Here is a 25,223-nt window from a genome sequence, read left to right on the forward strand (position 1 = left end):
TGCTTATCCCCATAGTCTATTCTCAAACAGCAGCCAGAGTCATACTGTTAAAACATATAAGTTAGATCACGCTACTCTTCTGCTCAAAAAGCTCCATTGACCTCCCATCTGACTCAGAGTAAAAGCTAAAGTTTTTATTTAACTTTAATTTTAATTTTTAATTTTATTTAAAGTAAAAGGCTTTACTTAATTCATACCCTTATTACCCCGCTGACTTTATTTCCTTTTACTTTTCTATTTGATCATTCTGCTCCATAAATTTCCTCTCTTTTCCTCAAAATGCCAGTCATACCTGGAATGCTCCTCTCTCAGAAATCTGCATGTCTCACTCCCCGCTTAGCTACAAGTCTTTCTCAATTAAGACTTACCTTGACCTTCCCACTTAAAATTGCAAACCCTTCCCTATTGCCCCCAATGCTCCTCTCTGTTCTGTTATTTTCCATAGCACTTATCAGCATCTAACATACTATATGACTTACTATTATGTTTATTGATTATTGTCTGTCTCCCCTGAGAAGAATGCAAACTCCATGAAAGCAGGTAGTTTTGTCTGTTTTGTTCACTGATGTACCTATGGCACTTAGAACCCTGCTTAGCACACAGAAGATGGTCAATGACTATTGTAGAATGAATAAATGAATTAAGAGAGTCTGTATTTCTCATTGTTCTTCTCTGATGCTGCCATTATTATTATTATTAGTAACTGTTTTTGCTTGGTAGGGGGAAATATAGGTTCAAAATGCGGATTTTCCTGGAGACTCAAAGCAAACAGTGGGTAAAGGAGATATGTTTGAACTCTTCCAGGTGTCCTCACATCAGAACAGGTACACACATGCCTACCATACTTACTTTTGACATCTGCGTGAAAGGAAGGTGGTCCTGCTTGTGTATGACAGAGAGAAAGGGAACTCTCTTACCCGTGCTTTGTTTCATGACTGCAGTTCTCACTCTACAGACACTCCTTGGTCTGTGACACTAACTAGAATATAGGAATAGGTGATACCGAAAGTATTTAAGTCAGAAAGAGAAAAACAAATACTGTATGCTAACACATATATATGGAATCTAAAAAACAAAATGGTTATGAAGAACCTAGGGGCAGGACGGGAATAAAGACACAGACCTACTAGAGAATGGACTTGAGGACACGGGGAGGGGGAAGGGTAAGCTGGGACGAAGTGAGAGAGTGGCATGGATTTATATATACACTACCAAATGTAAAATAGATAGCTAGTGGGAAGCAGCTGCATAGCACAGGGAGATCAGCTCTGTGCTTTGTGACCACCTAGAGGGTCGGAGACTCAAGAGGGAAGAGATATGGGGATATATGTATATGTATAGCTGATTCACTTTGTTATAAAGCAGAAACTAACACACCATTGTAAAGCAATTATACTCTAATAAAGATGTTAAAAAAAAAAGTATTTAACAGGTGGTACCATAGGCACTGACCAATCAGATGGGCCACCAGCTGTAAGCAACTGGTGTGGTTCTATGCTTATCACGGAGCATCAGCCCTGAACATAAGTATTAGATAGTAACTTCTCTGCTCACTGTCTTATCAATTTTTCTTACAATGAAATGGGGAGAGGGTTTCATGCCAAAGGCAGTATTTCTGAACATCACACATTGGTCCTTAAAGGAACAAGAAGATCCACCAATTCTGCATGAGCTTTTGAGGTATTTTTGAAGAATTTCCTCATTTTCATGATTTCAACTTTGAGAAATCTATTCTAAGTTTCAATCTTAATATCTAATTATTGAAATTACAATAGTTATGGATACAATGGCCTAGATTTCACAGTACAACTTAAAATATCATGTAAAAGGACAAAGTCACTAATAAAATACAAATCTTTATGTCATGTTGCAACTTGCATGTACTTACACTGTAAGACAAGGCATGTTCACAGTACAAGCAGAAAGTGACATTAAAAATAATTTGTCAAGTGAGAGAGTGGCATGGACATATATACACTACCAAACGTAAAATAGATAGCTAGTGGGAAGCAGCCACATAGCACAGGGAGATCAGCTCGGTGCTTTGTGACCACCTAGAGGGGTGGGATAGGGAGGGTGGGAGGGAGGGAGATGCAAGAGGGAAGAGATGTGGGGACATATGTATATGTATAACTGATTCACTTTGTTATAAAGCAGAAACTAACACACCACTGTAAAGCAATTATACTCCAATAAAGGTGTTAAAAAAATAATAATAATTTGTCAGAGTCAACACATTGTCTAGTTGACTCTGTCTCAGAATTTATGGGCAAGAGGCCCTGTAACACATTGAAAAAAATTAAAACATTACTTCCTTTCTTAACCTTCTCTGCTAGGTTCATCCTAGCCAAATCGTAGGAACTGGCCCTCCATCATTAGGAAGCTTCTGTTTTCTCATACCCCGGTGAACTAGAGCAGAGCTTCTCAGACTTTAATGTGCATGCATATCACCTGCATGTTTGTTAAAATGAAGAATCTGATTCATTAGGTCTAGGTAAGGCCTGAGAATCTGCATTCTATCAACCTCTCAGACGATGCCATTCCTGCTACTCTGTGGACCACGCTGAGTAGCAAGGCGAGGACTTTGTTTAAAATCTCTGTCTTGGGCTTTTTCTTCTCGGTTTCCTTAGAAGCCGGGCTTGAATGGGGAGGACTCCCACCATCAGTCATGTCCACTGCATCAAACTTTGGGATAATTTTCTATTGTCTTTTTCTTCTCATTTTATATATGGCTTATGTTTTTGGTTCTTTCTTTTCTCCTGTTGTTTCTCTGGCTGTCATGAGCTGGGAATGTGCCACTGAAAAAAGGTGGCACATGTAATTCATTGTGATAGTGCACTCTTTCATTGTAATGCAATTAGCAGTGGGCATGTCTGGTTTTACTCTGGGACAGCAGCATGGAGGGAGCTATTTAAATTAGTGAAAAAGTATTAACGGTGAAAAATGTAATTAGTACAAGGCTGCTGTGTTGAATAAAATCCCATTGTGTGTGGCACATGTGTGCTTGTGTGTGTTACGCCAGACAATGGTAACTGTAACAACTGTTCCCAGTGTTGATTTGCTGGCTGTCCCCTGTGCTGATTTCTGTCTGCTAGTGACATGGGTGTGAGAGGAGGAGTAATGAGAATCATGATATTCCTCAAAGATCCATTTTTCTATAGTGCAGAGAAAGGTCTTAGACGTCCAAGCAGCGATAGCAGCTAAACATAGTAGCTAGGGACCTTGAGTTGATCATCGGAGCTCCCATTAGTGCAAGAGGTGGAACTTTTCTTAATAGAAATTACTGTAAATGGATATAGGAGTCATGGGGGTAATCGACTAACCAAGGCTTAAGCATGTTTGCAGAAAGCAAAAGCCACAAAACAGTATGCCTTCCCCCATTATCCCCTAAACAGAAGTGAGTGACAATTGCTGGCAATCCATCTCGGATGAAGAAAAGAGCTCTTTAGGATGTCAAGTTGCATTGAAATTGTAATGAGGATACTGATGTTCATTGAATCTGGTAGATTATGTCTTTTATATGAGTTGGGTTATTTTCCAAGAAATCATATTTTACCTATTTTTAACCTTCTGTAGTTGAGCTGTATTGACGCTACATCTTGGTAAGATGCTGTCTTCTAGAGCTTCTTGGAGAAAGCTCTGTTATTCTTTCTGCTTCTGGGTTTGAAATGTGGCTTTGCTTTACTATCTGAAATTTTAAAGTGTAAGCAATAGTGCCACCCAATGGTGTCTCAGCAGCCTTTTGATGGAGAAGAAAATGGAATTTACTTTTAGGAGATCAATTTCATGAAGCTCTATGTTCGAATGTGGCTCCCAGGACCCATGGATTATGTCTGTCTCTCAGTGGAGATCCAGGTTCTCTAATTTTTGTCTTCATTGGGAAAAGTGACCTTGGTGGAATTCTCTAGTCTTGTCAATCCAGAGTCACATGCCTCCTGAAAATGGAGAAATTATGCCTGCTATGTTCTCCTAACTTTGAGGATTAGACACTTTCATTTTCGAAAAGTATAAACCTGGTTTTGAATAAAAAGCACTGATTTGGTATTGCCCCATCAAAGCACTGTAGTTTCAGTACATTCACCACCATTAAAAATCCCATCTCCACGACAGACAAGGGCTTAATCTCCAAAATATACAAACAGCTCATACAACTCAACAACAAAAAAACAAACGACCCAATTGAAAAATGGGGAGAAGACCTTAATAGACATCTCTCCAAAGAAGACATACAGATGGCCAGTAGGCACATGAAAAGATGCTCAACATCACTAATTATTAGAGAAATGCAGATAAAAACTACAATGAGGTACCACCTCACTCCTATCAGAATGGCCATCATTAAAAAGTCTACAAATAACAAATGCTGGAGAGGGTGTGAGAAAAAGGAACCCTGCCACACTGTTGGTGGGAATGTAAGTTGGTGCAGCCACTATGAAAAACAGTGTGGAGGTTCCTCAGAAAACTAAAAACAGAATTACCATATGATCCAGTGATCCCACTCCTGGGCATATATCTGGATAAAACTATAATTCAAAAAGACACATGCACCCCTGTATTCATAGCAGCACTATTTACAATAGCCAAGTCATGGAAACAACCTAAATGTCCATCAACAGATGAATGGATAAAGAAGATGTGGTACATATATACAATGGAATACTACTCAGCCATAAAAAAGAACAAAATAATGCCATTCACAGCAACATGGATGCAAATAGAGATTATCATACTAAGTCAGAAGGAGAAAGACAACTACCATATGATATCACTTATATGTGGAATCTAAAATATGACACATATGAACTTATCTTCGAAACAGAAACAGACTCACAGACATAGAGAACAGACTTGTAGTTGCCAAGGGGGAGGAGGAGTTGGGGAGGGAAGGATTGGGAGTGTGGGATTAGCAGATGTAAACTATTATATATAGAATGGATAAACAAGGTCCTACTATATAGCACAGGGAACTATTTTCAATATCCTGTGATAAACCATAAAGGAAAAGAATATATAAAAAAGAACATCTATATGTGTATAACTGAGTCACTTTGTTGTACAGCAGAGATTGGCACATTGTAACTCAACTATATTTCAATAAAAGAAATAAAATTAAAAAAAATCGCATCTCCAAACCTAATGCTGCATATGCAGCAGGCTCCATGCATTGGGCCTTGTACAACTCCAGTTCTTTTTTTTTTTTAATTTTATTTAATTAATTTATTTTTGGCTGTATCGGGTCTTTGTTGCTGCATGCAGGCTTTCTCTAGTTGTGGTGAGCGGGGGCTACTCTTTGTTGCGGTGCGTGGGCTTCTCATTGCAGTGGCTTCTCTTGTTGTGGAGCACGGGCTCTAGGTGCACAGGCTTCAGTAGCTGTGGCTCGTGGGCTCTAGAGCACAGGCTCAGTAGTTGTGGCGCACGGGCTTAGTTGCTCCGCGGCATGTGGGATCTTCCCAGAGCAGGGCTCGAACCCGTGTGCCCTGCATTGGCAGGCGGATTCTTAACCACTGCGCCACCAGGGAAGCCCCAACTCCAGTTCTTTAAGTACTTATAATTGGAAGTGAGGTGTGGTAGACTGCTGTGGATGACTGGTGCTCATGCTATTCCCTAGGGTCTTTGGTGAACCCCCAGTAACAGGACACATTAAGAAAAATGGACTTTTACTGAAGATTTCATGAGGAAATAGGGAAGATGATTTGCATCAGAGGACACACATTAGAGAACTAATAAAACCCTCATCCCTATTCTGTCCTCTGCCAGTGACATTGTCATTCCCCCCTCTTACTCCAAACAGCCTCTGAAGACTCTTTTATTATCCAGCCTATTCAGCTTGTGTCCCCAATTTATAGACCCTTGTCAGCAAAACCAAACCCTGGAATTAGCCCCGGAGTGATCATCAAGCACCTCCTGGAGGCCTCCTTCCTCATCAGAGCTTCTAATTTAGTTATTCATCCAAGTAAACAATGTTGGTGGTGGGTGGGTTCTCCTGGTAAGTAGATTTTTCTCTATATTGTTACATAGGGTATACCACACCTACTTCCAAAAATGATTGTGAACCATTAAGAGGTTCAGATATATCTGGAAATATACATGAGTAGCTGATTACATCGTCCAATAGCAGACATCATTCAGTTTGTCACTGACTGTCCTGTTGCCTTCTGGTCCCTCCTTCAAGAATGTCCTTCGGTCTCTCCAAGTGGAAGTATGTGATCAGTTCACCTTTCTTCAATCTCTTGGCAACCCCCTTCCCATATTCCTGCTGAGGCCACCAGTTAGCCCTTTCTTCCTGGAAGCACTCTTAGGTTCTCTCCCTCTCCAGGATTTCTTAGACTTCCCAGTTGCTGTTACACTTGAAAGGTGATAATGAATGACAATGATGTAATGTGTCATGGCTGCAGGGATATTTGCATTTAAATGGGGACTCTAACATTTACACAAGTCTGTGTATTTTTAATTAATTGATTAATTAGTTAATTAATTTATTTTTGGCCATGCTGCGAGGCTTGTGGGATCTCAGTTCCCCGACCAGGGAGTGAACCTGGGCCCCCAGCAGTGGAAGCCTGGAGTCCTAACCACTGGATCACCAGGGAATTCCCCACGTTTACACAAGTCTGAGCCCTAAGGGATGACTTCTTGAGGAGAATTTCAGTCTTGGGGGAGGGCCAATGAGGCAAGCGCTTGGCTGCACATAACCAACATTGTACGTGGGTGCCCCGACTCCTGGGTGAGGGCTAGATGCACTTCTCAGGATGGCTGGGTGAGTGAGAACGCAAGTGTGAGCTGAAAAAAACACATGTGACATTACAAAATCTATATTTGATGCTTGCATGAACCACAACAAGGGTTACAAATGTAGTCACATCTCTTTGACTACCTTGTTCACTGTCCTATCCCTAGGGTTTTTTGAAACCACTTTATTGAAGTGTGATCGTTATACAGAAAGCTGTACATATTTAATGTATACAACTTGATGAGTTTGGAGATAAATATACACCTGTGAAACCATTCCCACAATCAATGTCATAAACATATCCATCACTTCCAAGCGTTTCCTCCCACCCTCTTTACTTACTTATTTATTTTTGTGATAAAAACACTTAACATAAGAGCTACCCTTTTGGCACATTTTGAAGTGTGCAATACATTGTTGTTAACCGTAGGCCAGCAGTCCACAACCTTTTTGGCACCAAGGACTGGTTTTGTGGAAGACTTTTTCCACGGCCTGGGGGTGAGAATGGGGGTGGGGATGGTTCAGGTGGTAATGCGAGCAATGGGGAGCAATGGGGAGCAGCAGATGAAGCTTCGCTGGCTCTCCCACCGCTGACCTCCTGCTGTGCGGCCTGGTTCCCAACAGGCCTCGGCCCAGTATGGGTCTGCGGCCCGGGGGTTGAGCACCCCTGCTATAGGCACTGTGGCGTACAGTTGATCTCTAGGACTTGTTCATCTTGCGTAACTGAAACTTGGTACCCTTGACCAGTACTTCCCTGCTTCTCCCTCCTCCCCTAGATTTTGAACAGGGCCTGGCATATAGTAAGTCCTCAATAATTATTTGTAAAATGAATGGATGGATGCATAGGTGGATGAATTCTTTTTCTAATATTGCTTAAACTCTTCCTCATATGCAGGGACTCCAAATATCTTTCTCTTGAGACTTCCGTAACTTGAAAATGTCTATAAATTCCAGGATTTTTTCTTAGTTTCAAAAGACAGGTGGGGCAGCCAGTCCTCTCTTGACACTGCGGTGGGGGGGAGGAAACCATCCCTACATTGTTTCAGCTGTTTCTTTCTTGTTGCCTGAGTGTGTCATTGGAGAAGCTGAGTTCTGCGCAGTCTCAAGAGGTTGGTTCACCCGAGAGGGCCACAGAGGTTCTCTAGGGAGGACACCCCACTCCTTCAGCACCAGGGTGAGTGCATGTGCAGAGCTCTGCGGAACTGAGCCTCTCCTTGTGTTCATGGACATAACCACAAAAGCAAAAGCAAAAGCAAAAGCAAAAGCAAAACCAAAAAAATCCGTTCAACCCTACTGAAGTGCAGCATGAATATATCAATTCTTAAATCCTCCTTAGAGAAAAGGCTGGCAAAGTATTCCAGGCCCAGCCCGTTCTTCAAATCAAAATCTAATTCTTCCTCCTATGTCTGTAATCTGAGGTTGGTTTAGAAAAGAGTCAAGTCTTTGGGGACAAAATTTGATGATTTCTTTCTCCTGAAGGGTAGGGGCACTTAGGAGAAAAGTCTTGAAGAGCACCTTCAAATTTTTGCCTTCTGAAGGACCAGTGAGATAGCCCTAAACAGCAAAAGTGTATGGTGCTTCTCAGCCTATAAAAATAGTGTCCCTTTTAGGAAAGCAAAAAAAAAAAAAAAAAAAAAAAAAAAAAAAAATCCCACCACCAGTTCTGTCTCAGTGATGCTGATATGCTTTGGGGAATCATATCCCTTTTAAGAGGCGCTTCATTTTCTCTGGATCTTCCTCAACCAAGGTGATTGTCTTGAGCTTTACTGTCAGGAATTTGTCTTAGGAAAGTAGTAAGTTTCCTTTCATTTTCTAAATTCAGTGAATTAACACTAGTGATAAAACTTGGATCGGTTGCTTGTTTTTTCTAAGAAGAATCCCCATAAGGTTGTAAAGAATAAGGTATAAAGAGTTTTGCTCAGTGCTTGGCTCATAGAAAGCATTCAGTAAGTATTAACTAGTATTATTATTGTTGTTATTGCTGCTACAACTACGATTATTATTAGAGGTGGTGGTCCCTGCCCTGGCATGCAATCCTAGCTGTGGGTATTTACTATGGGAAGGAAATGGAGTTTAGTGACATATAATGCATATAAAGTGCTTAGTATAGTCTCTGGTACAAAGTAAGCATATAGTAAATTTAAGCAAATTTATAAAATATGAACATATTAGTGTAGATTTGGCTGCTGAAATAGAGAACAAAATTTAATGGCTCAAAGAAACATAAATTCATTTTTCACTCATGTTACTGTACCAGGTGAGTGTTCCAAGTGTTAAAGAAAAGTTTTCAGACAATTTAGCTGTGAGCATGTATCAAAATTTTATTACTATCAGGCACAGCAGGAAAATGGACCCTAGAAGGCCACTTCCCAAATTTACTTTTGGCAGGGACATTTGATAGGAAAAGAGTTCAGTTAGATAATCATTGTTAGACTAGACACAGAAAGAAAAGAAAGTCTGGTAAAGGTCACTAGACCCTTGATTGACAGTTGGCAACTGAGTATGTGGGTAATTGGGCATGTGGGTAATTGGTTTCCTAGAGCAAACCTTAATCCCATTAAAGTTCACAGAAAATTGCTTAAGCATTTTATCAGGAATGCTAACTTCTCAGAAAGAGGTTGTGAAGCAAAAAGTTCTGCCCCTCAGATCATGTTTGGAACAATTTCTCTTATGTGTGGGACCATGGGCCAGCTCTGTCCCCTCTAGTCATTCAGGCAGTCTGGTTGAAGGCAGCTCTGCCAGTTTCAATATTTTCAGTGTATGGCTTTAATACCATTCTGGTTATTGCCAGCAGCCAGTGAGAAAGGGGAAAAGAACAGAGATTTCTTTTTAAGAAATCTTGCCTAAGCAAATGAGCCAGAGGTAGAAACAGAGCTTTTGCTCCCACATCATTGAGAGCTTAGTTACCTGGCCATCCAGCTCCCAGTAGGGCTGAGAAATGCCGTCACTGACTGGGCATTCCAAGTCCTGCCTGCACATCTTTTACTATGGGGAAGAAATGGAGTTTGGGGACAGTAGTGGTCTCTGCCACAATGAAGGTGTGCCCAGCTTTTCTGCACCTACTGACTTCTGGAGCAGGAGTTGGCAAACTATGGTCTGCAGGCTAAATCCTACCCACAACTGTTTGTATAAATAAAGTTTTATTGGAAAGCCATGCTCATTCATTTATGCAATGTGAATGGCCGATTTCACACTACACCAACAAGGTTGAGTAGTTGAGACAGAGACCACATGGTCCAAAGCTTAAAATATCTACTTTTGGGCCTTTTTAGAAAAAAAAAATTGCTGACCCCTATTCTAGAGAGGGTTCTGAACTGCCCACAAAAGGGGACTTGCTGGATCAAAGGAAACGTGCATTGAAAATTTCAGTAGATGCTTCCCTTCATACTTGCACTAGCAGTGAATGAGATTGCCTGCTCCCCAGTATCCCCACCAACACAGAGTAATATCACACTTTTCCATGTGGCCAATTTGAAGGTGAAAATGGTATTTCACTATAGTTTTAATTGTACTTACCTTACTAGTAGTAAGATTTAGTATTAGAGAATAGGTATAATAAAATATATATTTGGTCTTTGTCCCTCATTCCTGGCATAAAACTTCTAAAACCAGTGGAATTTCCAGAGTGATAGGAGTGTCTTTTGATATTCATAACAAATACCTTTCAACCACACCTGAGTTTGTGTTAATTAGGTGACCTTTGGAAAGCCTCTAAGGAAGGGGCTGGTTGCCAGGGGAACCAACCAGAATTAGAGGATTAGAGCTTTCAGTCTCTTCCACCCTCCCCCTACCCCCTTGGAGGGGAGAGGGCATTGAGGTTGAATCAATTAATCATGCCTAGAGAATGAAGCTTCAGTAAAATTGAAAGAATGGGGTTTGGAGAGCTTCTGGATTGGTGAACACAGGGAGGTGCTGGGTGGGACAGCGTGGAGGCTTTGCACCCCTTTCCCCATACCTTGCCCTTCGCATCTCTTCCATGTGGCTGTTCCTGAGTTAGATCCTTTTATAATAAACTGGTAATCTAGTAAGTAAACAGTTTTGCTGAATTCTGTGAGCTGCTCTAGTAAATTAATAGAACCCAAGGAGGGGCTCTTGGGACTCTCTGATTTTATAGCCAGTGGGTCAGAAGTACAGGCGACATTGGCATCAGAAATGATGAAGTGGTGTCTGAAGTCTTGTAGGACTCAGCCCTTAACCTGTGGGATTTGACACTATCTCTAGGTAGATAGTGTCAGAATTGAGTCTATGTTGTAAGACACTCAACTGGGGTGGAAGAATTGCTTAATGTTTGGAAAACACACACATTTGGTGTCAGAAGTGAGGTATAGTAGAGTCGTGTGAGAGTCATATAGGAGTGTGTTTTTCCTTTAGACTTATTGTGATTGAAACTAATCATATTTTAAGAATATTTGTACTTTTTTCCTGTGAACTATCTACTTGTCCTTTGCACATCTGTTGGTAAATATTGAGTTGTTGATTTTGTATAATAATTTTTAGGGGCTTTTTATATGCTAGGGAACAAAGCCATTTATGATATGAATTGCACAAATCTACCCCATTTTTTTTTCTACCCCATTTTTAAATGTATTCTTTTTACTTTGCTTATGGAGGTTTTTGCTGTGCAAATTAAAAAAAATTTTTGTGTAGTCAAATTGAGCAGTCTTCTGATTCACAGATTTACATATTATGCTTAGGGGGCCTTTCCACTCCAAGACTATACAAAAATTTCTTCTATTTTTTCCTAATAATTTTGTGGTTTTCAGTTTTTGTATTTAAATGTTCGCTCCATCTGTAATTTATTTTGTTTTAAGGTTAGAGGAATGCATTCAATTTTTTTAGCTAAATAGCTATCCATTCGGTGAACACCATTACTTTAATAATACATCTTTATCATATATTAATTTCCTGTATTGTTTTGGGTCTATTACTTGAATATTCCATGTTTATTTATGGGCCAGTATTATGTTGCTTTAATTAATGTACCTTTATATCATATTTTAATATCTGGCAGGGCTAATTTGTCCTCATTATTTTTTTAATATAAGTCCTTTTTTAATAGGACTTTTCTGGCTAGTTTTACTTGTTTATTTTTCCGTATGAAAATAGTTCAAAAATACTGCTGATAATTTTTATTTGGATTGTATTAAATTTATATATTGACTTGGCAGAACTGATATCTTTATGATGTCAATGTTGAGTTCTAAAGCATGGGCGTAGTGTACCTTTCCATTTGAAGAACTTGTGTTGTTTTTAAGTTACCTTTTTGGTTATTGACTGAGGTTTCCTGACTGTGACAGATTTCTGAGACTGACCACCTGGTTCATTTCTTAAACTGGCTTAAATTATTGTTTTTATTCCTGGAATAAAACCTGTTCCACAGGTACAGAAGGTCTAGGAGCTAACCACTTACTTGTGTTATGATATTCACAGAGCAAACACACCTTACTGTAGGGAATGATAAATCTGTGAATTTCGTCACTGCCTTGCCATCCTTAAGTGTTTGTGGTGATTGCTTTGTAGAATAGGACAAGGAGACTATGACACAGAGGGAGCATAGATCTGAAGAAAGTGTTGGTTCAAACTCTTAAATCTGGAATATTCTTTTCTTAGGTTGAGTTTTTAAGAAGCATGCCCTGAACTAGGATGTGTGGGTCTCAGAGGCACGGGCACTAGAGTGGAGAAGTGAGACAAGGAAGGGGGGGAAGCCAGTACAGACTGTTGTTACTGAGTGGCTTATCTCTGTGGGTGACTGTGGCTGTCATACTCTGGACCTCTGGGATAAAGGGTAGAACATGCCTCAGGCTTATCCCACCTAAGGGCCAGAGCATCTGGGGTATTTACCAAATCCCACTTGTTGATTGAATGCTGCTTCTGGTACCATCAACTCCCAGGCACCTCTGGCTTGCCTTGAGCATGCATCTATGACTGCAAAAGCCCAACCAGAGAGTCATAGATGCTGGTGCATGGGAGTGGTCAGCCTTCACAGGAACAGTGAGGCAGAGGCTCTGATAAAACTGTCGTAGAAAGACTTAAATTTCTGCATCCTTAGCCACCAGCTGCCTGCCCCTGTTGGGAGAGGATTAGTGCAGTTAGTATTTTGGGTTGTTTGTACCATCTACACTGCTTTCTTAGGAAATTCTGCCTTCACCTTCTCCCCAATGGGCAGGTCTATGCTTTAACTTGGAACTCACTCCTTCCATTCTCATTCCTACCACGCTATTGGACCAGAGTCAATCAAAGTGTGCATTGTTTTTGGGCTTGCCAATTACCTATGACTTGTTATTAGAGTTTGTCCCAATTCAAACAAGCAGGGCAGATCCAATTCCTCTTCTGGGGATATGGAATTGAGAAACAAAGAGCCACTTGCCAGTTAGCAGTAGGAGCTAGAATTAAAATATTAATGTAGGAAGAGAGAAACACGATAGCTATGTTCAAGCAGAAACCATGCACAAGCTGGTTGCTAGAGAGGGGAATATGGAGAAAGAAGAAGAGAGAGAGAGAGAAAGAGAGACGGGGAGAGAGAGAGAGAGAGAGAATAGGGAGCACATGTTAAGAGGTCAAACACCCCCAAAGCTACCTTATTTCTCGCCTTTCCTGATTCCTGGTTGTTCACATTCTCCTGCCTTCCCGTGACACATTTCTTTATCCTTACAGTAACTACCTCCACTCTTTACTAGTGTTATTATGAGTCAGTTACTATTAATTGTCTTGACCAAAAACACACTGGCAGAAAATTGGAGGATGGTCCCCTAAAAGTGACTCATGCTCTCCATTTCTGCTGTTCCTTCCCCCTCCACTGTGTCTGGAGGCAGCTAACCTGCCAGTCCTCTCCCTATGGCTATTGCCAGCTGCTGTGAAAGGCTCCGAGAAAATAAAAGCTAGAGAAAATGCCAGTCATTAGGTGGAGTACGCTTGTCCTTCCCGGAACAGGCAGTGATAACATCATACAGCTTACTCTATACAGAAGCTAAATTTTTATCCTCTCAGGAAAAGAGGAAACCTGATTAACTTCTTTATAGTAGAAACCCTGTGCTTTATAAATGGGTCCTGACAGTAAAGAGGTTAGAGGGAGGAAGTTTTAGCAAATTTCCTTTAATGAAACTGGATCAGATCCTCTCACCTGAGTTTTTACTGACTTAAGCTTCTTTGAGGAGTAGCTTCACCTACCATCAAGAGAAGAAGCTCAGTTGACCAAGTAAAAACAGGCAAAAACAAACCAGGAGGCCTAACTCAATCCATTCATACTAAGCAAATAAGACCCACAATCAAGTTGCATTAAATATAACTTCAGCAACACACATAACAGATATTCACTGGACATCTTCTGTGTTCAGGCTTTGTGCTAAGGGCTGGCAGCATGGAAGTGAGTAAGACATACATGTTCCTGCACTTACAATGTAGAGTCTGTGGGGAAGATGGACATGGAATACATGTTTATAAGCAAGAGTGTTACCAAGGGGAAGGGCACAAGAGTCAGGGAAGGCCTCCCTATCACACTTTCTTTTTTGTTTTAAAGCTGAGTCCTGAAGGATGAGCAGGGGGGCAGCCCTCTAGGAATAAGATTACTGTTTGAGGAAGGGGGCAGCCTCCTGCTTGCTGTGTTTCGTATGATTTCCTTGTGCCTCTAAAACTCCACCTCCAACTCTGCACGGGGCTTTTTCAAGAGTAAGTCACTCATTTTTTTGGAGTTGTGGTGGCTTTTGGTCACCTATTTGTTCTCTGCAGCATATGCTTTTGATGGTGGTACATCAGCCTGCTGTGGGACACCTGCAGACAGTTGCCTTACAGGCTGTGTGACCTTGGGCAGGAAACTTCCATTCTCTGTGCCTCAGTTTCCTTAACTATAAAGTGGCGAGTTGGGACTAAGTGGTCTTCTTCAAAGTCAGCATTCTTGGTGCTCTCTGAATATATTTCATTGAGTTCATGGTGGGGAAGCTCTGCTCCGAAGGCCTCCTTCCAGGTCAGCCAGGGGCAGGGGAAGGAAGGAAAAGTAGGATGGGCTTTCATTTATTCATCAAATAGTTATTGAAGCGTGCTGGGTGCCAGATGCTGTTCCAGGTGATGAGGATAGAGGTGAACAAGGCAGAGTGTCAGCTGCCCACTCTGATTCAATCAAAAGGACCTTGAGTGAAGAGAGGGTTTGGGGGTTAAAAAAAGGAGAAAACAAGTCTCCTCCTCACTTCGTTATCCAGTTGGCACCTATTGATATATGAAAGCAGGGTTTTTGATTTGTTTGTTTTAAAATTAGATTATCCATTTGCTCTCTAGCAAGAAACAGAGCCCTATGGGAAAATGATATTCAGGAAAGGGATATTTTAATGAGAAAAACTTGGGACTAAGGGTGCGCTCTGGAGAGTGAGAATAGAATGAGTAATTAGCAGGGCCCTAGGGCAGTCCAAGGATGTGAATGCCTGGCTGTGGACAGGAAGAAGGGTCAGTTCAGAGGTGGAGGAAGGGCCCCCCCCAACTTGAGTCTCCCAGTTTTGCCAATGGCTCGTCCTAAAGTTACCAATTAGGTCACAATGCTTTTTCTATAAATGGGGGATGGAGGTGGGGAGGGGATGAAAATAGAAATAATTTATCGTCCTAAAGCAACAAATCTGGGCATAGGCCCAGTGCTACTGAAAGGGTCTTTTTAATGATGCGTGGGCAACTCTCTTTGCTTCCTAAGTCATCAGAGAGGCGATTGGAATGACTTTTAAACATGGACTCCATCAAGTGATGCAAATCTCCCATGATTTACAACCCAAAGAAGTTTATCTTGCTCTGGGAAAAAAGAAGACCTTGGAACCAAAGCCTCACATTTAGAAGCCAACACAAACATCTTAAAATAACGCCCCCTCCTCCCTCCTGCTCCATAATGAGAAATGAGAGATTAAGCAAGAGGTGGAGGGCTGTGGGTAGGACCATCGCAATCAGCAGTGATTGAGCTTCAAGGTCCAAGGCCTTTGTTGTGGGCACTGGAACCCTAATGATTTATAATTAACTCCAACAAGAAAAACCAAATGCCATGCACTTTCCTAACAGAGCTACAAAAATAACCACATTCACAGTGTTTGTAAAATTGGAAACAAATGTCCCAAGGAACATAAGAGCTCCGTGCTGTCCTACCCAAGCTTTGGAGGAAGAAAAATATTGGCACTCAGTCACGACCACAAATGATGAGCCAATATCGTTTGTCATGGGAAATTCATCTAGGCAAAATTGAATTGCACCATTAGCCCTCAGTGACTCTGAGAAATAACCATACTGAAATGCCTCAAATTAAAATCAGTCAAGGGCTGGGTCTAACATTCTCTCTCCTCCTAGCTGCTGAGTTTAGTTTCTTTATCCTCTCTCTTTACATGGAAGAGCTGAGAAGGGGAAAATAATGCCTAATTGTACTCTTGTTCCTGAAATGGCTTAGACCCATGTGGTTCTTTTTTTAAAGTGGGTATGGATAAGGGTAATGACCATGAAAAGTACGAGGGGTGGGCTGCCAGGTAGTACAAAATGGCATGGTGACCTTAGTTTACTGTTGAAGGATGATGGGGAGGAGGCGCTGGTGATTGGCAACTGGATTAATAACCTATAAGCTTAGTTTGCAAAAAAAAGAATTTTTTTAGGGTATATGAATTCTACTCCGTAAATAATCTTAGTTCTTGTGCTGATGTGGAACATGAAAAGTTTGGTTATGGAAGTTTACTAAAGAGAAATTTTCTGTTTGTAAGGACCCCTTTGATGCTATTAAACATCAGAATCATCAGCAAAGGATAGAGATATTGATTCTAAAACAATAATGAACTAAGTCTAGGCCTTACAGTGAACACTTTACAGGCATCTCCTTTAATTTGTACAACCCTATGAGCCAGTCGTTAACATAATTCCCATTTTACAGGTGGGAAAATAAAGCATCTGAAAGGTTCAATAACTTGCCAGATTTCCATTAGCAAAAAGCAGAGCTGGGATAAGGACCCATTACTATTTGACTCCAAAGCCCACACTCTAACTCACCCTTAGAGGGTTTCTGTGCATTTCCCTCCGTTAGGTCACTGTTTTCCAAACTGTCGTTCGTCAGCTCTGATGGGCCAAAGGAAAATTTCAGATGACCTTGCCGATATGTCCCTAATTCTGTATGTCAGAGAGGTAGAGAACAAAACCCTTTCAACTCTACCATCGCATAATCTTACCTCTGAATCTGTGAATTAAGTAATGTGCCTCCTGTCTGGGGACCCAAGACAGTAATGTTAGCTGAGTGAAAAGAATATAGATGAACTTTCCAACTGACTAACTTGAAGGTAGCAGGAATAAAATGTCAACTTGAACAGTGCCTGAGAATCATCTGTACAGACGTGGTCAGTTTATGTAAACTTTGTGCAGTGAATATGCAAATGTCCTACATATTTTTGTGCTTATACACTTCTAACAGACCTGGATGTGGCCTCTTGGGAGAATGCTGGTTTAAGCCTTTCTGCAAAAGTCACCTATGAAACTGAGAATTTCCACTGTCTCTGTCCAAAACATGGGATTAATTGAAGAAATTCTCACTCCTTGTTTTTTTTTTGCTTCAGAGAAATTAATTCTTCCTATGGGAAATTTTTTTAATGCCCTAAACCGATCTGAACTTCAGGAACTTGAACCTTGCATTGTAGCTGCCTTCTGCCTCTATGGAATATAATCTATTCAAGCTGTTAAACTGTTGTGAACACCAATAATAGGACATTTTTATAGTGTTCAGGATATGAAGCTAAAGCATATTTGACTGCTGTGTGTATGTATATTTGCCCACATTTAAAAACTAGCTAAACATTTCAAACCTCTTTTGATTTATACAGGGTTATTTATTACAAGGCTCCTGAACTTTCTAGAGGCAGCAATCTTCCGGTGATCTTTATCAAGCTGTTCTCTGTCCTCCTACTTGGCTGCTTGTTTGGTTCTTTCTTTTTTTTCCTCTCTCTCCTCCTCTCTTTTTTCTCTTGAGCTTAGTCTTAACAGGGAAATAAAATGTCAAATACATCAGGAAAAAAAAATCCAATGGTAAAATTTGCAAATGGGAATACAATTTGAAGGCAGCACCAAAGTTAAGCAGCCAGGTTTTATTGTTTTTTTCTCTCTGCTAATTAGGCTGCACATTTTAAATCTTAAACATGTGCAGAGTTGTGAGGGATATTGCGTGTAGAGAGAGGCTTAATTCCAGCAGCTCTTGATAGCTGGGTGTTCAGTGTTTCAATGCTCACAATAGACGCCATCAACAACTCACATTTTTGGGTGCCTTCTGCACAAATGGTGGTATAGAAGGAAGAATCAGAGAAATTTAGAGCTTGCCTGAATTCCCAGTGGTTTCCAATTATTTTTTTTAGGCCAGAAAACAAAGATGATCTTACCTTGAAGCCTGGTATGTAAAGCAGATAACCTTGAGCGGCTGTGCATGTGAATGTGGGTGCATGTGTGCCTCACATTCATTCCTCTGTTAGGACAGAACATTTGTCAGCTGGGAGCAGGTACACAAAACTCTTAGGATCATAGTTTGAAAGTTACAGATCTTGGACCATCTCTGAATTTATTATACATTCTTTTACTTCACATTGTCATGTCTATTTTAACAAATAAGTCCACACTTGCCTTCCTGTTAGTTTCTTTGGAAACCACACATTTCAGTTTAATTATATTTTCTTCTCATTCTAAGGAAGGGCTGCAAGGGTACTGTTTGTGTGCTTGCATGATTGTCTGTTTTTTCAGTTTTATTGAGATTTAATTGACATATAACTGCCCTTTCTTTTTCCATGTACTATTTCACGGAATGTGGAGAAATTATCCATGTTTGCTAGTGAGGAATCCAATGAGATATATGTATAAAAATAAAGTTAGTGTATTTGTGAGGATGAGGTTGGATACTTTGTAAAGGCTCATTAACGTGATCATTAAAACTATGTATATTGCTGTTGAACTTGGAGTGTAAGAGATAGCTGCAAAAGATTGGTGTAACGATGTTGTAAAAACCGAGAAGGATTCTTTGTAAATGTATTTAAGATCTTATCACTCTTTAAGGAAACCTAAACTGGAGATTGTAGACATCACATTATGAGTTTAGTTTATGCAAAAAAAGAAAATGACCAATTTCAACCAACAGACCTATTCTCAATGAATGAGAATGTATGAATGAATGAACGAATGTACACTTACATGTCTAAAGTTAAAAAAATTGTTGTTATCGAAATACTATTATTTGCAATTATTTATTATTAACTGACATAAAAAACTGGTCAACTACCAGTCTCAATCATATGAAAATGAGTACCTTTTTCTTTACCATAACCCTGCTATATGCCCGTATTCAGTGATACCAATGTAAATTTTCTGGACATTTGAATTATAATTTTCTCAAAGTTAATAGCATATTAGTGAAAACCCAGAATATGTACTTTCCTACTGGATTCTTGTATATAATATGCTGTATTTATAAAACAAAACAATATTTTCCTCTGTAATTACAATTTAGAGTTACTTTTAACTCCTATGTGATAATATAATTAAAAATTTTTCCCTTGGAGAATCTCTATCCAAAATATCCAAAGTATCTCTGCAACTTCTGTGCCAGCAAATACAGTAGTTTCTGCCTTCATGGATCTCACTATTGAAAAATCACTTCTTATATTATCACCGTTTGGTTGGAATTTTGTGTTTTCTTTGTCAAGAAGAAACATTTATCATGTGGATATATGGGTGGTTTTGGAGTTGTCCTGGGTTTTCTGCCAAGCGACTACCTGAGGTTTGAGCAGGTTCCAGTCCAGTAGGGGATGGAGTAGGCAGGGAGTATAGGTAGCCCAGAATTCAAGAAATCAAGTTGTTGGCAAGAGCAGCACAGTGGCGATCTATACTCTGCCCTATTTAATCCCTTTTGCTGAGGTGATGGTGGGGGTCTTATTTCTTTAGGCAGAAAGGAATCAACAAGTGATGCTAGGCTGGGCAGGTCCTTCTCATGATTAAGCCAGGGGCCGAGATGCGAGGATTTCCTTACTACCGCCAACCTAAGTCATCTTTGCAATGGACTGACCAATACTGTAAAGCCAAAGCATTCATTCGTAGGTAGGATTTAGTTCCTTTTCTTAAGTTGTCCTTTTTTTTCTTCTTCTTTTTTTTGGAGCTAGGGGAACAGTGAGAAACTAGGCTTCAGAGCTTGGGTGGTCCAATTACCAATCCTTTGTTGAAAGTACTGCAGCATGCTAGCAATAGCCAAGAAGTCCCAGCAATCATGCACACCTCGCCAGGCCTTTGAGAACATGTAGATTTCAGTACGCATGTCCAAAGCCACACACTTTTTCCACTTCCTCTGTTACCCTTGCAAAATAAGGATGAAAGTTCATCCTAGACAAAATGAATTGGTAGGGTGTGGCCTTTGAGCATTTGATAGGTTCGAAGAAGCTGCTCCCTCCACACTAACAGTAAATACCACTCTTTTTTTCTGTCATCTCAGACCTATATTTTTGTTATTAAAGATTCATTGCCTCTCTGATTCTAAAAAAAAAAAGCATTTGGTTTTCTTCAAATATGGAGAAATCATGCTTTAACTGGATTACCACCTTCATGGGAATTACTTCATTTCTTTGATTCTAAGATGCATTTTCTCCCACACTTAAACATTTCTGAAATGCTGAATTAGTGTACAATGTACGTGCTTAATGTGATGTTCCATTTTTATTTCTTGGAAGGTTATTATTAAATTGATGATTCATGTAAAAGGGATGACATCGTAGAATCAGGAGAATACCGTAGCTTTTTAAGTTTATTTCTAGTTTTGACTCTGAAATTGTGTAATCACAAGATCGTGGTGGTGGTGACTGAAGAGGAGGAAATGTGAAGAGATGGGGGACAGATTCTTGAATTGGGAGAAGGACTGTGCTAGAGAAAATTTGCTATCATTTTTACTTGGGATTATGACCTCCATTCAGCTGCCTTTAACTGGGCATTTCCCCCACTGACTAGAATGAGAAAATTTGGATCTGCTTCATCATTACTATCAAGAGCCATTTATTTACTGTTTGCTATATAAAATTATAAACAGATATAAAGCACAGCCTTTGAACCTCAGGATGTGTTGATTATGGGAAATTGAGAGGTTTTTGTGACTTCACTGGTGGGGAAAGCCTTCCATTAAATGTTATTTTTTGGTAGCATCTTTATTATAATATAATTCACATACCACACAATTCACCCATTTAAAGTGTATAATTCAATGGAGTTTAGTACAGCCACACAGTTGGGCAAACATCACCACAGTCAATTTTAGAACATTTTCATCACCCCAAAAGAAATTCCATATCCTTCAGCAGTCACATCTCACCCCTCCCATCTTCCTCAACTCTAGCCACCACTAACCACTTACAGTTGAAGACCAAAAATACAGCATGGTAGAGGGACTAGACTAGAGCAATGAACTAGGAGTTAGAAGTTTCAAGAAGTTTCCAAATTTTGGCATTGCTTCTTAGAAATTATTTGGTTTCTTTGAGCCACTTTTCTTCATTTGTAAAATTAGTATAATGACACCCACATCACAGATAGTTACTATTAATGTGGTGGTTGTGAGGATTAAGTAAGATAACATACATGAAAGCACCAGTATAGGGCATGTCACATAGTAGATTCATAATGTATTTTCTTCATCCTTTCATCTCTTTTCAAGATGGGCCCTGAGCTGAACTGCTGAAGGATGATTGACCTTTCTTCTTTTACCTGAAGACTGAATCCTCTGTAGGTGCCAGCTCAATGTTCCCTCCCAGAAATCCCCTCTTGGAGGTGGTTAAAGCCCCATAGTGTTGCTGGGGACACCTCAACTCAGTAGTTGAACTGATAATACAAAACAGAGGGTCTGATTTCTGTCTTCTTAGAAAAGAGGAAAAAGTCACATTATCCACTTTATTCAGGTAATGGGAAGTCAGCCTAAACTCTCAAAATTTCTACTGACTGAATGGTTTTCAGATAAATACAGAGTCCAAGGAACCAAAGTGGTCAGCAAGGGTGACGGATGTGAAACAAAAACTATGATCCTCTCAGTGCCCCCATGTGAACCTCCATGTAGTATAAGGAAAAAGAGATGCGGTTCACTGGACTCCAAAAACCCAACCCATTGGCTTTTGGCTCTGGAAGAGCCCATTGAGCAGTGCCAAGACTGTTTTGAAAATTCAGAGAGGTCTGGCTTGTCTTTATTTGTCCATCATTGAGGAGTTAGAGTGGTGAGGGGTGTTTCTATCTTAATGTGATGGATGGTGAAATTGAAGTGTTGGGTAATTTCTGTGGTCTGAGGACCTGAAGTCTTCCAAGGAGAACATTTATGATGATCTTCTGATGAGTCTGAACTCTCTGGTCCTGCTTCTGCCAGAATCAGGATGCTCCTGAGAGCTTTTGGTTCTCCTTATGTGTCTATTGACTTCTGCCAAACAAGCTCCAGGTTATTAGACTGAAAATAATTTAGAAAAAAATAAGTTGATTGACATAACTATTTGGTAAAAGAAAAAAAAAATAAAACAAATGTTCTTCAGATGCTATGCTTTGATAATTTTGGTCCATGATTTTGGCTACTCTGCACTCTTTATTCATCTTTAAAGATTTTTGTTTGTTTAAAATTTAACTTTTTAATTTTTCCCCTATATATTTACTATTACTTTTCAAATTCATTTCAAACCCATTATTCTTATTCTTTGATGTTTGTTGAAATGGAAAGTTAGGATAATAGGATTTAGTTGAAATATCCAGAATATCCAACAATTCTTTTTTTTTTTTCAAACATCTTTATTGAAGTATAATTGTCTTACAATAGTGTGTTAGCATCTGCTTTATAACAAAGTGAATCAGTTATACATATACAATATGTTCCCATTTCTCTTCCCTCTTGCATCTCCCTCCCTCCCACCCTCCCCATCCCACCCCTCTAGGTGGTCACAAAGCACCGAGCTGATCTCCCTGTGCTATGCGGCTGCTTCCCACTAGCTATCTATTTTACATTTGGTAGTGTATATATGTCCATGACACTCTCTTACCCTGTCACATCTCACCCCACCCCCTCCCCATATCCTCAAGTCCATTCTCTAGTAGGTCTGTGTCTTTATTCCCGTCTTGCCACTAGGTTCTTCATGGCCTTTTTTTTTTTTTCCCTTAGATTCCATATATATGTGTTAGCATACTGTATTTGTTTTTCTCTTTCTGACTTACTTCACTCTGTATGACAGACTCTAACTCCATCCACCTCATTACAAATACCTCCATTTCATTTCTTTTTATGGCTGAGTAATATTCCATTGTATATATGTGCCACATCTTCTTTATCCATTCATCTGTCGATGGACATTTAGGTTGCTTCCATGTCCTGGCTATTGTAAATAGAGCTGCAATGAACATCTTGGTACATGACTCTTTTTGACCTATGGTTTTCTCAGGGTATATGCCCAGTAGTGGGATTGCTGGGTCGTATGGTAGTTCTATTTGTAGTTTTTTAAGGAACCTCCATACTGTTCTCCATAGTGGCTGTATCAATTTACATTCCCACCAACAGTGCAAGAGTGTTCCCTTTCCTCCACACCCTCTCCAGCATTTATTGTTTCTAGATTTTTTGATGATGGCCATTCTGACCGGTGTGAGATGATATCTCATTGTAGTTTTGATTTGCATTTCTCTAATGATTAATGATGTTGAGCATTCTTTCATGTGTCTGTAGGCCATCTGTATATCTTCTTTGGAGAAATGTCTATTTAGATCTTCTGCCCATTTTTGGATTGGGTTGTTCGTTTTTTTGTTATTGAGCTGCATGAGCTGCTTGTAAATCTTGGAGATTAATCCTTTGTCAGTTGCTTCATTTGCAAATATTTTCTCCCATTCTGAGGGTTGTCTTTTGGTCTTGTTTATGGTTTCCTTTGCTGTGCAAAAGCTTTTCAGTTTCATTAGGTCCCATTTGTTTATTTGTGTTCTTATTTCCATTTCTCTGGGAGCTGGGTCAAAAAGAATCTTGCTGTGATGTATGTCATAGAGTGTTCTGCCTATGTTTTCCTCTAAGAGTTTGATAGTGTCTGCCCTTACACTTAGGTCTTTAATCCATTTTGAGTTTATTTTTGTGCATGGTGTCAGGGAGTGTTCTAATTTCATACTTTTACATGTTCCTGTCCAATTTTCCCAGCACCACTTATTGAAGAGGCTGTCTTTTCTCCACTGTATATGCTTGCCTCCTTTATCAAAGATAAGTTGACCATATGTGTGGGGGTTTATCTCTGGGCTTTCTATCCTGTTCCATTGATCTATATTTCTGTTTTTGTGCCAATACCAAACTGTCTTGATTACTGAAGCTTTGTAATATAGTCTGAAGTCAGGGAGCCTGATTCCCCCAGCTCCATTTTTCGTTCTCAAGATTGCTTTGGCTATTCGGGGTCTTTTGTGTTTCCATACAAATTGTGAAATTTTTTGTTCTAGTTCTGTGAAAAATGCCAGTGGTAGTTTGATAGGGATTGCATTGAATCTGTAGATTGCTTTGGGTAGTAGAGACATTTTCACAATGTTGATTCTTCCAATCCAGGAACATGGTATATCTCTCCATCTATTTGTATCATCTTTAATTTCTTTCATCAGTGTCTTATAATTTTCTGCATACAGGTCTTTTGTCTCCTTAGGTAGGTTTATTCCTAGATATTTTATTCTTTTTGTTGCAATGGTAAATGGGAGTGTTTTCTTAATTTCACTTTCAGATTTTTCGTCATTAGTGTATAGAAATGCAAGAGATTTCTGTGCATTAATTTTGTATCCTGCTACTTTACCAAATTCATTGATTAGCTCTAGGAGTTTTCTGGTAGCATCTTTAGGATTCTCTATGTATAGTATCATGTCATCTGCAAATAGTGACAGCTTTACTTCTTCTTTTCCGATTTGGATTCCTTTTATTTCTTTGTCTTCTCTGATTGCTGTGGCTAGGACTTCCAGAACTATGTTGAATAATAGTGGTGAGAGTGGGCAACCTTGTCTTGTTCCTGATCTTAGTGGAAATGGTTTCAGTTTTTCACCATTGAGGACAATGTTGGCTGTGGGTTTGTCATATATGGCCTTTATTATGTTGAGGAAAGTTCCCTCTATGCCTACTTTCTGCAGGGCTTTTATCATAAATGGGTGTTGAATTTTGTCAAAAGCTTTCTCTGCATCTATTGAGATGATCATATGGTTTTTCTCCTTCAATTTGTTAATATGGTGTATCACATGGATTGATTTGCGTATATTGAAGAATCCTTGCATTCCTGGGATAAACCCCACTTGATCATGGTGTATGATCCTTTTAATGTGCTGTTGGATTCTGTTTGCTAGTATTTTGTTGAGGATTTTTGCATCTATGTTCATCAGTGATATTGGCCTGTAGTTTTCTTTCTTTGTGACATCTTTGTCTGGTTTTGGTATCAGGGTGATGGTGGCCTCGTAGAATGAGTTTGGGAGTGTTCCTCCCTCTGCAATATTTTGGAAGAGTTTGAGAAGGATAGGTGTTAGCTCTTCT

Source organism: Balaenoptera acutorostrata, chromosome 2 (genome assembly GCF_949987535.1).
Source record: "Balaenoptera acutorostrata chromosome 2, mBalAcu1.1, whole genome shotgun sequence".
Lineage (NCBI taxonomy): Eukaryota > Metazoa > Chordata > Mammalia > Artiodactyla > Balaenopteridae > Balaenoptera > Balaenoptera acutorostrata.